This window comes from Schistocerca serialis, chromosome 12, assembly GCF_023864345.2.
Source record: "Schistocerca serialis cubense isolate TAMUIC-IGC-003099 chromosome 12, iqSchSeri2.2, whole genome shotgun sequence".
Lineage (NCBI taxonomy): Eukaryota > Metazoa > Arthropoda > Insecta > Orthoptera > Acrididae > Schistocerca > Schistocerca serialis.
In genome coordinates this window covers 126231974-126247555 of record NC_064649.1, presented here as the reverse complement: position 1 = coordinate 126247555, position 15582 = coordinate 126231974, and positions in this window count along the sequence as shown.

Genomic DNA, 15582 nt, shown 5'->3' with positions numbered 1-15582 from the left:
CATATTTCTTATTGCTATTCCGCCACGTTCACAGTAAGGATTACATCGTGTTCGTTTTAGTGAAGATGACTGTGGAAGGGATCGTCATTAAATCGTATGCAGTTTATAGAAATTGTAAGTTGTTGAATTGCAGTGGTTTACAAGAAAACACCATTCTAGGCTGCAACTGTACATATCGTTTATTTTATTTACGCATCCATACGCGTTTCCTTCTTTTAAAAATGTCATCGAGTGTTCCAGAATATTTCTTTTTTTTTATTTTTGTGGCTAACTCACTCACTATACAGTAAAATTAGATCGGACATCAATGTATGTTGTAGTAATCCTGATAGAAAAACCTATTCTGAATCAGACAGTATATTAAGTTTTGGATTTTAACTTACAGTAATCGATTTGAAGTGCTGGGAATCATAAGGGCGTAAGGCACATCATTGTCGATTGTGAGACTGTAGCGTTCATTCATCCTTCTGAAATGTATTGACCTTATCGGTGAGTCAGGGTTCTCTCTGCTGTAGGCCCACACTGTGTATATGAAAATTTACGAAAAGCTGTATCACTGGTTTCTTCGATAATCACTTGAATGTGGGACCGTTGATGGTACGCTTTTGGCCCTTACGCCTCTCAGCGCCTCGTTTGTATTATAATCAAGTGACCTTGTTGGTAGACAGTACTACTCGAATTTAATCATTTCTGCAAACGGTGGTTTGGCTTTGGCTTTTTACTGTGCAGGAATCGGCTTTCCTGCACAGTGGTATTAGGACCACGCAGACCAGATCCTTTCGCTGAGAAAAGCGACGAAATCAAATAAGCTTCACTGAAAGCGAACATTTAACAAAGAATCGTAAAATGAGCGTAAGTTGTTGTTGTGAGTGCAACTAAAGAATGTCTGATTTTCAGCCCGGAAGTTAGTCCGTTAACTAATACATCATTAGCGGTCCGACAAAATACAAAGGCACGAAAACTGCCACTTACACAAAAATGCTAAAAAAAAGCTAAAAACATTATTTCTTTCTTGCCAGAAACTGTACTTACTTATGTACAAACAACAAATTCCACAAAAACTGTTCTTTCTTTTTTCAGACAAGTTATGCATATTATTATTACTGTTATTGTATTTTTTACAATCGTATTGACCATCTAGGATCACGTTAACAATTTCAGTTCCTCTTCTCCCTTTGTTGTTGTTTTCTATTTTGCCTCATTTTCCACCCATGAAGACGTCTCTCCATTGATAACAACAAGCTGTGTTTTGTTTGCTAAAAACTCTTCAATCCAGCCACACAGCTGGTCTGATATTCCATAGACTCTTACTTTATCAGGCGACATTGCGGAACTGTATCGAACGCCTTCCGGAAGTCAAGGAAAATGGCATCTACCTGGGAGCCTGTATCTAATATTCTCTCGATCTCATGAACAAATAAAGCGAGTTGGGTCTCACACGACAGCTGTTTCCGGAATCGTTGTTGATTCGTACAGAGTAGATTCTGGGTTTGCAGAAATGACATGATACGCGAGCAAAAAACGTGTTCTAAAATTCAAGAACAATTCGATGTCAGATATTTATATTCCACATTTCTCAACTTCCGAAACTTCTTACCAACGCTTTAAGTTTGTGGCTCAATCATGCAGACATGCAGGGCATACTGCTCGAGAGTGCCACATATTTATCATAATTCAATAGAAAAAAAATTGTTCAAATGGCTCTGTTCACTATGGGACTTAATTTCTGAGGTCATCAGTCCCCTAGAACTTAGAACTACTTAAACTTAAGTAACCTAAGCACATCACACACATCCATGCCCGAGGCAGGATTCGAATCTGCGACCGTAGCGGTCGCGCGGTTCCAGACTGTAGCGCCTAGAACCGCTCGGCCACTCCGGCCGGCATAATTCAATAGAGTAATGATCTGATGCCCTTGCCAGTCCCTTTATTATTAATACTAATGTTGGTAAGCTAACGTGTATGTATGTCCTGGCACCTTACAGCTCGTGTTTGTGTCTGTGGCCGGTGAGAGAAAACGACGCAGCAGAGGTGTTCCCGGCATGCCCCGCGCTGGTCCGTCGCCGCGGCCTGCACGTCGATGCGCAAGTAATGAGTCTGGCCCGTGTGTGCTCCCCCCTCCCCCACCTCCCCCTCACTGCCCTCCTTTCCTCCCCTACCTCCCTCCTCCGTCCCTCCCTCCCTGGGTGGCCACACGCAACCCCTTTTACACGCCAGCGTCCGGCCGGTCCGCCTCATATTATATATGGCAGAAGTAATTTTCCCGCTCATTTGCATACTTGATGAAAATCACGCCGTCTCTCTCTCAGCTGCTGCCCCCCTCCCCCAACTCCCTCCCTCCCTCCTCTCTCTCTCCCTCTCTCTCTCCACCTCCTCCCCCTCCTGCTCCTCCCCCCGCCCTACTTCCCCCGCGGGCACCTCCTGCGAAAGGAGACGCAATCCTGCCACTCCGCACCACACGCGCATGTGCGTAAGTGTAAGTGCGTTGCTTGGAGAAAATTGCGGGCATGTTGCCTTCATCACCTGAGCCAACAAAGCGCGCGCGCGCGCGCCTGTGCTGTCGCCACGTGACAATTCCTGCCTATTGTTCTAGACTGCCGAGAGATTACTATTACGCTGCGCGGCATTCACACCCTCTGTGAGGCGAGGTGGTGGTGGACGCGGAACCGTGCAAATGAACAGGGGGGAGTGTTTGTTATGAAGAAACACGCCTCAGAGCGAGGAATCCGCGTGTAATCAAGCACTTTAAAGCCATATTCGCGTTATCAGCTGAAGTACAGTTGTGCTGTGTTTACAGGAGGCCCACCCACACGCACAGATAAGCGTACCTTGATAAAAGTTCCAGTCACTATCCCAAACAGAAAAAGAAAAGTAATCAAAATATTGGCGGGCCGAACTAAAAGGATCTGTGAGCAAAATCTTAAACATGGATGCGGAACAGCAACTGTGTAACTCTGAAAATGTTGAAAAAATCAGCCAACCAGTTGCAAATAAATGTTTATTAGCCCTTGACCTAGGTTTCGATATTTCTAAAGGCATACTATGTTCAAATGTGTGTGACATCTTATGGGACTTAACTGCTAACGTTATCAGCCCCTAAGCTTACACACTACTTAGCCTAGATTACCCTAAGGGCAGACACACACACCCATGCCCCAGGGAGGACTCGAACCTCCGCCGGGACCAGCCGCACAGTCCATGACTGCAGCGCCTTAGATGATATTTTATAAATATCGAAACCTAGGTCAAGGGCTAATAAACCTTTATTTGCAACTCTTTGGCTGATTTTTCAACGTCTTCAGATCTGTGAGCCACAGTCCTTTGTGGACGAGGTCAATCATTTAAGGAAATAAAAGGTACTTTAACAAAGAGATGACAGATCTGGAGCTCCTAAAGGAAGAGAATTCGCTGAAGCATAAGTCTCCCTCCCAGTCGTAAAATCGGTCATAAATCGCTTCAGCAGAGTACCGAGACGCCCGCAGCTCGTGGTTTAGTGGCTAGCTTTGCTGCCTCTGATCACGGGGTCCCGGGTTCGACTCCCGGCCAAGTTGGGGATTTTCTCTGCCTTGGGAATGGGTGTTTAAGTTGTCTTCATCATTTCATCATTATCATTCGTGACAGTGGCTAGATTGGTCAGTGTAAAAAATTGGACTGTGTAAAAACTGGGACTTTATATGGTCGCTGATCCCAGAGGACACTGTAATGACAGAGTGTTTCAACCAAGATGAAAAGTGAACACTGCAGAGGACCTACCTACAGCAGAATTGTATAACATACCTACCACGTGCAGATCAAGTTTGCATAGGAACTACAAAAAGGGGCATTAACAACCGCCGTGATGAACACAAGCGCCATTGTCCTCTAGGCAAGACGGATAAACTTGCTGTACCAGATGTTGCACAGGGGCTAGGGAAACGCCAAATTCATTTCTCTGATACAGCGGTTTTATCAAGATCGGATCATTACTATGGTAGGCTGTGCAGAGAGGACGTAGAAATTAGGACAAAAATACAAAAGAAAAGTTAGAAATATTTCTGCTTCGTGTCTCGCTGAGCTCGAAAGTGGTGTGTGATATCTACATCTACATCTACATCTACATCTATACTCCGCGAGCCACCTTACGGTGTGTGGCGGAGGGTACTTATTGTACCACTATCTGATCCCCCCTTCCCTGTTCCATTCACGAATTGTGCGTGGGAAGAACGACTGCTTGTAAGTCTCCGTATTTGCTCTAATTTCTCGGATCTTTTCGTTGTGATCATTACGCGAGATATATGTGGGCGGTAGTAATATGTTGCCCATCTCTTCCCGGAATGTGCTCTCTCGTAATTTCGATAATAAGCCTCTCCGTATTGCGTAACGCCTTTCTTGAAGTGTCCGCCACTGGAGCTTGTTCAGCATCTCCGTAACGCTCTCGCGCTGACTAAATGTCCCCATGACGAATCGCGCTGCTTTTCGCTGGATCATGTCTATCTCTTCTATTAATCCAACCTGGTAAGGGTCCCATACTGATGAGCAATACTCAAGAATCGGACGAACAAGCGTTTTGTAAGCTACTTCTTTCGTCGATGAGTCACATTTTCTTAGAATTCTTCCTATGAATCTCAACCTGGCGCCTGCTTTTCCCACTATTTGTTTTATGTGATCATTCCACTTCAGATCGCTCCGGATAGTAACTCCTAAGTATTTTACGGTCGTTACCGCTTCCAATGATTTACCACCTATGGCATAATCGTACTGGAATGGATTTCTGCCCCTATGTATGCGCATTATATTACATTTATCTACGTTTAGGGAAAGCTGCCAGCTGTCGCACCATGCATTAATCCTCTGCAGGTCCTCCTGGAGTACGTACGAGTCTTCTGATGTTGCTACTTTCTTGTAGACAACCGTGTCATCTGCAAATAGCCTCACGGAGCTACCGATGTTGTCAACTAAGTCATTTATGTATATTGTAAACAATAAAGGTCCTATCACGCTTCCCTGCGGTACTCCCGAAATTACCTCTACATCTGCAGATTTTGAACCGTTAAGAATGACATGTTGTGTTCTTTCTTCTAGGAAATCCTGAATTCAATCACAAACCTGGTCCGATATTCCGTAAGCTCGTATTTTTTTCACTAAACGTAAGTGCGGAACCGTATCAAATGCCTTCCTGAAGTCCAGGAATACGGCATCAATCTGCTCGCCAGTGTCTACGGCACTGTGAATTTCTTGGGCAAATAGGGCGAGCTGAGTTTCACATGATCTCTGTTTGCGGAATCCATGTTGGTTATGATGAAGGAGATTTGTATTATCTAAGAACGTCATAATACGAGAACACAAAACATGTTCCATTATTCTACAACAGATTGACGTAAGCGAAATAGGCCTATAATTATTCGCATCTGATTTATGACCCTTCTTGAAAATGGGAAGGACCTGCGCTTTCTTCCAGTCGCTAGGTACTTTACGTTCTTCCAGCGATCTACGATAAATTGCTGATAGAAAGGGGGCAAGTTCTTTAGCATAATCACTGTAGAATCTTAAGGGTATCTCGTCTGGTCCGGATGCTTTTCCGCTACTGAGTGATAGCAGTTGTTTTTCAATTCCGATATCGTTTATTTCAATATTTTCCATTTTGGCGTCCGTGCGACGGCTGAAGTCAGGGACCGTGTTACGATTTTCCGCAGTGAAACAGTTTCGGAACGCTGAATTCAGTATTTCTGCCTTTCTTCGGTCGTCCTCTGTTTCGGTGCCATCGTGGTCAACGAGTGACTGAATAGGGGATTTAGATCCGCTTACCGATTTTACATATGACCAAAACTTTTTAGGGTTCTTGTTTAGATTGTTTGCCTAACACACTTGCGAATTGAACGCAGAGATGTTAGGCTAGCTTGTGCAGTGGTCGTTAGTCATCAAATGAACAGATTAATTTTAATTTCTTCCCATAAATCTGACTATTCCGAAGTGTAGACACTTTGTTGCAGCGGAAACACCGGCACAGCGAGACAAATTATATATGCAAATCGCTGATTATATTTGTTATTTAAGGGTCACCTAACCAGGATCAGTTTTAGGACGATTAGGTTCTAACATGCAATGCAAGTCTACGTGTAACAATACTGATTTACTGAGTGAAAGTTCGACACGAGCGACAATGAAAATGGCTGATAATCAGTTATTAGTGAAAAGAACATTTATTCTCGTAAAAATTACAGCAAAGGGTGCTCACTAGAAGCTCAAGTGCTAAATGAATGTACTGTGAATGCTTTGGAGGATACCTCAAACCCATCTGGAGGGCTGCTTAGAAGACGAGCTAAGCTTTCCTAATGTGCATGGCTCCCAAATGCGAAGTAAACGGGTTGAAGACCCGTGAAGCAGTACCACGAGGGAACCCAAGTTACCTAGCAGATGACTAAGATTGTTGCGAGCTGCTCAGAAAGTGGATGGCGCGAATGCGAAGTGCGGAACTTACTCGAATATTCAGGAACCGGACGCGTCTCCTTCCGTGAACGATTGAAATACCCCTTAGACGATGAGTGTGTTGTTGTTATGGTCTTCAGTCCTGAGACTGGTTTAATGCAGCTCTACATGCTACTCTATCCTGTGCAAGCTTCATCTCCCGGTACCTACTGCAGCCTACATCCTTCTGATTCTGCTTAGTTTATTCATCTCTTGGTCTCCCTCTACGATTTTTACCCTCCACGCTGTCCTCCAATACTAAATTGGTGATCCCTTGATGCCTCAGAACACGTCCTACCAACCGGTCCCTTCTTCTAGTCAAGTTGTGCCACAAACTTCTCTGCTCCCCAATCCTATTCAATACCTCCTCATTAGTTATGTGATCAACCCATCTAATCTTCAGCATTCTTCTGTAGCACCACATTTCGAAAGCTTCTATTCTCTTCTTGTCCAAACTATTTATCGTCCATGTTTCACTTCCGTACATAGCTACCCTCCATACAAATACTTTCAGAATAGACTTCCTGACACATCTACTCCCCATGTCAACAAATTTCTCGTCTTCCCAAACGCTTTTCTTGCCTTCGGCAGTCTCCATTCTACATCATCCCTGCTTCGACCATCATGAGTTACTTTGCTTTCCAGATAACAAAACTAATTTACTACATCAAGTGACTCATTTACTAATCTCTTTCCCCCAGCATCATGTGATTTAATTCGACTAGATTCCATTATCCTCGTTTTTGCTTCAGTTGATGTTAATCTTTAATCCTCTTTTCCAGACACTGTCCATTGCGTTCAACTGCTCTTTCTTTGCCGTCTCCTGACATAGTTAGAAATTTATGGCTCCTTTGTTCGTAGTGAGAAAACTTATTTCTTACCAAATTTTATGATTTTAGGCCAGAGGAAAGTACTGTGAAGGGTATTTATGAGTGAGTTTGCGATTATCAAAATACGTGACTTAAATGGCCGTATCATCTGACTGCAATGGCTTGGTTTACATTTATTACGCTACCAAGAGAACGTAGACTTTACTATGTGGTATAAATTTCAACTTCACGCGTCTACGCGTTTCTGAGACAATTCGGAACCGCGCTGCTGCGGTCGCAGGTTCGAATCCTCCCACGGCATGGATGTGTGTGATGTCCTTAGGTTAGTCAGAGTTGAGTAGTTCTACGTCTAAGGGACCGATGACCTACGATGTTGAGTTCATATGGTTCAAATGGCTCTGAGCACTATGGGGCTTAATATCTGAGGTCATCATTCCCCTAGAACTAAGAACCACTTAAACCTAAGGATATCACACACATCGATGCCCGACGCAGGATTCGAACCTGAGACCGTAGCAGCAGCGCGGTTTCGGACTGACGCACGTAGAACCGCTCGGCTACAGCGGCTGGCCGATGTTATGTCCCATAGTGCTTAGAGCCATTTGAACCATTTTTTGGCATAAACGGACGTATTTTTTGATCGCATAGAATTAGAAGCACCAGATTGTTGCACAGGCAAGGGACTGTAGGAGTTAGACTGTGGCATAAATTTCAATTTGTCATGTCCACCCGTCCCTGAGAAGAAGGGTTTTTCTTAGCAGTCGAAAATCAGGCAGACCGAGGACAACGAAGTGATTCCGATTTCAGCGACTGAAGTACAGAACTCTAAAAATAAAATCCTCAAAGGGCGCAGTGGCGTCGGGGATCGAACTCGAGTATGAGCAGTAGTGCGCGACCAACAATAGTTGACAGTGTGGTTGGAGTCCAAGCAGTGACGACAAATGGTCGAAAGCGAGAACTATGGGACTTAATTTCTGAGGTTATTAGTCCCCTAGAACTTAGAATTACTTTAAGGGGGTAGGACGTCAAACGAGCCAACTTGGAGCAGGAGAGGTACCACAGGACATTTTAGTTTCCACTGTCTATACTTTTACAAATAAATTCATAAAACTTTATCAGCATGACCAGGAAGGATTCAGGATTCATACTCATAGCAATGGAAGCTCAAAAACTTAACGAAACAGATTTTTTTACATGTGAAATTTCATAATTTTTTCACTTACTACTGGCTGCATTTGTCGCTATAGGTACACTGCTCTTCCTAAGTAAGAGAGATTCTTCGATGACTTTTGCCAAGCATACAAACCATACTTACAGGTGTATGAAACTCTAGAAGTTATTTAATTTATGAAAAAATGAATGAACTGTTACATTTTAAACTTCATGTTCAGAAAAAACTCAAGTTTTATAGTTAATTACCTCAATTTTTTCCACAGTTTTTTAATAGATTTGGAAAATTCTAGAGTTTCATACACGTGTAACTACTGTTTGTGTGCTATGAAAAATTCATCGAAGAATCTCTCTCACTTAGGAAGAAAAGTGTACCTATAGCAACAAATGCAGCCAGTAATAAATGAAAAAATAATGAAATTTCACATGTAAAAAAAAAAGGTATTTTGCTACGGTTTTGAACTTCCACTGCGATGAGGGTGAGTCCTCAATGGTTCCTGGTCATGCTGACAAAGTTTTGTGTATTTATTTGTAAAGCATAGACAGTAGAAATTAAAATGTCCTGCGGTGACTCTCATGCTCCAAGTAGGCCCGTTTGACGTCCTACCCCCTTAAACCTAACCTAAGGACATCACACACATCCATGCCCGAGGCAGGATTCGAACCTGCGACCGTAGCAGTCGCGTGGTTCCAGACTGTAGCGCCTAGAACCGCTCGGCCGCCCCGGCCGGCCAGTGGCGACACGTAACAGCAACGCTCGCAGTTTCTGAAGATGACAGCAGAGTAGGTGGTCGAAACGCCGTACATGAAATGGAAACAAGAGCTGGGCTGAACATTCAGAAACAATCTATTACTCATTCGAACCCACAAAATCTGAGCGATCGCATAAATATTTTTACTCAGAAGTGTTTTTATTTCGTTTTTTTTATCAAAAGAAACTTATTAGGTAGCCTCGGTATTACGTGGGCTGCCGGTGAACGGGTGAAGCTTGGGCCGGTATTGTTCGGACGTCTCATACGGCCATGGCTGTGGGCGGGCAGCAATAACCTTGAAACGCGGGGCTGTGCCGCCGGCTCCAGACAGCACCTCACCCCCATACCGCCCCTACACACACACACACACACACACACACACACACACACACACACACACACGCGCGCCATCCTGCTGGCTCAGATGAAGCTCACACACGGCGGAGGTAGCAGGAGCTATACACACGTCAGTCCGGCGTTATTAGTCGCCGCTGGCAGGCGCACACATATACACATACACACACAGGCGCGCATGCCTGGGGATGTGATCCGTATGGATTAAAAGTTACCGCTGCGACCCCCGCCGCTGCCCGTATATAGTTAATATCGCACAGGAAACTCATTTGGGAGCGGCCGGCGCACGGAAAGAGTACGGGCCCGGGTCAGCTCTGAATGGGGTTAGCCGCGGGTCCTTTCTGCCCGCTGCCTCGGATAATAACCGGCCTCCTCGCTGCCCCCCGTGCCCCCTCCGGCAACCCACCACCCGCCCCCCTTACCGGACACCGGCCTCCGTATACAGGGCGCGCGCGCGTGTGTGTGCAGAAAACTCCAGCGGCCTGCGGCGGCGACCACCACCTTTCGTCATCGGGGACCTGCTGGTGCGCGCCTGCGGGAGGGGGCGGTGACAGCGGCGGGGGTGGCTCCGAATAAAAAGGGGGAAGGGCTTAGGGGGGGAGGGAATAAATATATGAGGTCTTTGTGGCGCGGCTTTAATGGCCGGCCGACGTTAGCCGGTGTATACTTGGGATTATCCTATTCAGACGGCCGTGCCTCTGGGCTGTGGTGCCCCCTGTATTCACCAGGTTACGCCAGCGGCTGACGTCTTCGGTGCCGCGTTCAATGAGGAGAAGACATGTCGTATAGCGGAGGATCGCCGAAAATCTTTCAGCGCTCTGGGCTCTTGAACTTGCCGGTGCCGGACATTGGCCCGAGGGGTAATGATGGTGCAGCGCGTGACGTCACACGCAGGCGAGTGAGAGAAACGCAAAATGTCTCTGAGCACTACGGGACTTAACATCTGAGGTCATCAGTCTCCTACAACTTAGAACTACTTAAACCTAACTAACCTAAGGACATCACACACCTTCATGCCCGAGGCAGGATTCGAACCTGCGACCGTAGCGCCTAGTACCGCTCGGCCACAGCGGCCGGCGAGAAAAAGACAAGTGCACGGAATATCAGATAAGCTTAGTCACTCTATACAGCTTGGTATTCTCACGGCGTCGTTTTTCATACATTAAATTTCGGGAAGGCTGCCGCATAAACTGTATTTCTTCTTTACGTAATACAATGAAGCGCCAAAGTAAAGACATGTAAACAGTCAGAATGAGGCGCTGCGGTTGGCAACGCCTATATTAGACAAGTGTCTGTCACAATTGTTAGATCCGTTACTACAGCCGCAATGGCAGGTAATCGAGATTTAACTGGGTTTGAACGTGGTGGGTGCTACAGCCGGCGCACGAGCGATGGGACACATCATCTCCGAGGCAGCATTTTCCCGTACGATCATTTCACAAGTGTACCATGAATATCAGGAATCAGATAAAACATCAAATCTCTGACACGGCTGCGACCGGAAAAAAATCCTGCATGAACGGTACCAACGACGAGTCAAGAGAATCGTTGTACGTGGCAGAAGTGCAACCCTCTAGAAAATTGCTGAGGATCACAATGCTGGGCCATCAACAAGTGTCGGCAAGCGAGCCATTCAACGAAGCGCCATCGATATACGTGCCCTTAGCGCTAGGATTTCACCCGGAACAAGTCCCGCCTATTCACCCCCCCCCCCCCCACGCCTATCCATAGTGTAAGGCCCTCCCCTAAACAGCCGCCAGTTCCACAAACCAGAAGCTACATCAAAGTTGTGTTTGTCAGGATAGTAATATAATATTAATGTGCAATATTAAAGAAATAAAAGTATTTATAGAGAATTGAAAGCATCGCCAGCAATAGAAAACAAATAATAACGTGATGTCATTTAAGGGCAATAAGGACAAATTTTCATTAACTAATCCAATTATTATAATACGTTTATTTGAGGGAATCAGTGGAGCAAGCATACAGTACGAAGACAGTGGTCTTGAATCTGTCATGTCTGTAGTAAAGCCACGGATGCAGTCGACTAACTCTGTTGTCTAAAATCAACGTTATATAGAAATAAGTGAAAATCGTTTTGTTTATGTAGGCCCTCATAGTACCTCACGAAAATTAAAGAATATAAGAAACCCATAAAGTAGAAAGGCCTAATGAAAGCAGTAAGATATTTACTTATATGACATATTTCGTTAGTATTTGCGTGGGTACTGGGTGAATTTTAACTTGTAAATTATTCCAATGCCATACCTGCTCATTATAAACGAGGTTATAAAGAATTGTGGCTGTTTCTATGTGATTAGTGACCTACATGCTGTTGCAAACGTCTTAGGAAAATAATCTGTCGTTATTCTTTGTCCTGTCTGTTTTTATCCACAAGATTTATTAATTTCGTAAACGTCATTCAAACCATTTCTTTAAAAATAATAATGATGTGTATGTTTGTCACAGAGAAGTTACGGTGGAAATAAATGCTGCAGTGTTTCACGGCTGTAAAAAGTCCTTCATGCTGTGCTAGTTCTTCTTCCACCCCTAAAACTTTTCAGCAAAACTATTCAGTGAATAACACGCAAAAACAGCCTGGATCGATCTAGCAAGAAGAAAGTAATCTTGATGCACTCTGGAAGTGTAGTGAACATTGGTGCTTGTTTCACATATACTGTCTGAGTTCTGAAACTTAAGTGTCAAGTATACTGTGGTTCCTCTTTCTCCAAACAAATTATTCTTTGAGGGTAGGTTTATCCTGTTGAAGCTTTGGGTGCTTTTCCTCACACAGAAGTATGTTTCTTCATAGGCTATTCATCTGGATACTGAGTTCTCGTATTTAAAGAATTCAGTGCTACATTGTTTTCTGTTATGTTTGCTGTGGAAGTACCTGGCACAGCTGAGGCCAATTGTGCACGTTTTTTGTAACGTGTCTTTTAACTACCTGGGAAAATTTAAGACCTAGCAAGATGTTAATTTAACATTCACTCCAAGTGCAGCCGAACGCGATAAACCACGTGGGTCAACTGAAACGATGCCCAGGCGCCGAACAGAGGCCGGGAAAATCAGGGGTGAGTGGGCGTGACTTGTTACGGGTGAAATCCTAGCGCTAACGATTCCTCATCGATATGGGCTTTCGGAGACGAAGGCCCACTCGTGTATCCTTGATGACTGCACGACACGAAGGTTCGCGCCTCGCCTGGCCCGTCTACATTGACGTTGGACTGTTGATGACTTTAAACATGTGGCCTGGTCGGACTAGTCTCGTTTAAAATTGTATCGAGCGGATGGATATTTACAGGTGTGGAGAGAACCTCATGAATCCATGGACTCTGCATGTCAGCAGGTGACTGTTCAAGCTAGTGGAGGCTCTGTAACGGTGTGGGACGTGTACATCTGGAGTGATACGGGACCCCTGATACGTCCAGATACGACTCTCTAGCTAGTCAGATGACTTGTTTGATAATTTAAAGTTGTGTCGCCTCATGGCCACGAAACAAACAAAACTTATCCGAATATGCGGAAAAATTAATACAGTATATGGCTCAACATTTGTAAAACTCTAATTTCTCACACTCAAACACCACCCTATGGGGAGAGACGGAGAGTTTTAGTTTTAGCGAATCAAAATTTACGAAGTAACTGAGTATTTTTTATTTATCCGTAACCGTTTTCCACGCAAAAATGGGAACATGGATTTTCTTGAACTACAGCGCCAATTACCAAGACGAAGAACAAATGTTTAAGACATAATGTACAGCCAGCCGGAGTGGCCGAGCGGTTCTAGGCGCTACAGTCTGGAGCCGCGCGACCGCTACGGTCACAGGTTCGAATCCTGCCTCGGACATGGGCGTGTATGATGTCCTTAGGTTAGTTAGGTGTAAGTGGTTCGAAGTTCTAGGGGACTGATGACCTCAGAAGTTAAGTCCCATAGTGCTCAGAGCCATTTTTTTTTTATATAGCGGAATCTCTGAGATGGGGCCAGAGATGAACCAGTGGCGTATTCTGCAGTCCCATTCACGCCAACCAGTGGCACAAGAGTTGGAAATTTCGTCCACAGGCCACCTCCGTACCAGAGTCGCTCTTCTTACCCCGTAAGTTCGCCGAGCAGAAGGACCAGCCGGCCAGGCCCTTTGAGGAGGGCCAAGGGCAAGAGTAAGGGCTAGGATGCGCCGGTGAGTCACCGGCGCCGCCTGGCTTTGTTTACATATTCAATATTTGCGGCGATATTAATTGCTGGCTGGCTGTAGGCACGTTACTCATAACGCGGCGGCTCCGGGCCGTGCGCCGGTATGTAAATGGCCCTCCGTGCCGGCTGTGCTTTTAATTAAGCCTTCCGGAGGCGGCGCCGCCCCGCGACTCGTCCCGCATCCACCTCAGGGCTGGCCGGAGGCGCACGCACAGTAGGCGTCTCGGGCAGCGGTCGCACTGGCGCCGACATCGCGGCATTTTGCCGACAACCGACGTCGGTGGAAGGAGGCCGATCTTTACAGATCAGTAAGCCAGAGGAGCCTGCGCTGCCCCATGTATCCGCCTGAAGGCCGTTCTCCCCTGGCTGATCAGACCGTCACGACGCCAGTGGCGCACGCAGAGTGGGCGTCTCGGGCAGCGGTCACAGTGGCGCCGACATCGCGGCATTCTGCCGACGACCGACATCGGCCGAAGACGGCCGATCTTTTCAGATCAGTACGCCAGAGGAGCCTGCGCTGCCCCACGGATCCACCTGAAGGCCCTTCTCCTTTGGCTGAGCAGACCCTCAGAACGCCAGTGGCGGACGTACAGTAAGTATATTGGGGTGCGGTCACAGTGGCACCTACATCGCGCCATTTTGCGGACAACCGACAACCGACATCGGCCGAAGACGGTCGATCTTCTCAGATCAGTATGCCAGTGGAGTTGGCGCCGTTCTGTGCGTCCAACTAAGGTCCCTTAGTCGGAATGGGCAGAGAGGCAATCCGTCAATGACAGACGTACAGCAGGCGTCATAGGCTGCACTTACAGTAGCGCCGATGAGGTGGCGTTCCACTGACGATGGACATCTGCCGAAGTCGGCCGATCTTTCCACATTAGTTCGCAAGTGCAGTCGGCGCCGCCCCACACCGCGCATCCGCCTCAGTGCCTTCTCCCCTGGATGGCCAGAGAGGCGGGACTCCAGCGGCGGAAATGGCAATAACATGGGGGCATCTCGATGACTACCGACATATGTCGAAGACGTCCGATACTTTCCAAAACTGACGCCGCCCAGTGCATCCACCTATGACGCCTCCTGCTGGCCAGAGAGGCAGACAAAAAAAAAAAAAAAAATAAATAATAATAATGGCTCTGAGCACTATGGGACTTAACATCTGAGGTCATCAGTCCCCTAGAACTTAGAACTACTTAAACCTAACTAACCTAAGGACATCACACACATCCATGCCCGAGGCAGGATTCGAACGTGCGACCGTAGAGGTCGCGTGGTTCCAGACTGTAGCGCCTAGAACCGCTGGGCCACTCCGGCCGGCAGAGAGGCAGACACTAGTGGGACACATATAGTAGGCTTCTTAGTCTAAGGTCACAGTGGCACTGATGTCTGAGTATTCCTCCGGCGACCGACATCGGCCGAAGACGGCCGATCTTTTCAAATCGTTACGCCAGAACGAGCGCAGTCTCGGTGCACACTATCTCGACGCCCGAACGTACTGATTTCAGTTGATGGTCGGCGAAAATCGAATCAGTTTATTTTATAGAATGAAATTTTCAATCTACAGATGAGTGTGCACTGATATGAAACTTCCTGGCAGATTAAAACTGAGTGTCGGCCCGACACTCGAACTCGGGACCTTTGCCTTTCGCGGGCAAGTGCTCTACCAACTGAGCTACCCAAGCACGACTCACGCCCCGTCCTCCGCTGTAGAGTGAAAATTTCATTATAGAATCCGCCAGGCTGTGGCTAGGCCATGTCTCCGCAATATCCTTTCTTCCAGGAGTGCTAGCTCTGCAAGGTTACAGGAGAGCTTCTGTGAAGTTTGGAAAGTAGAAGACGAGGT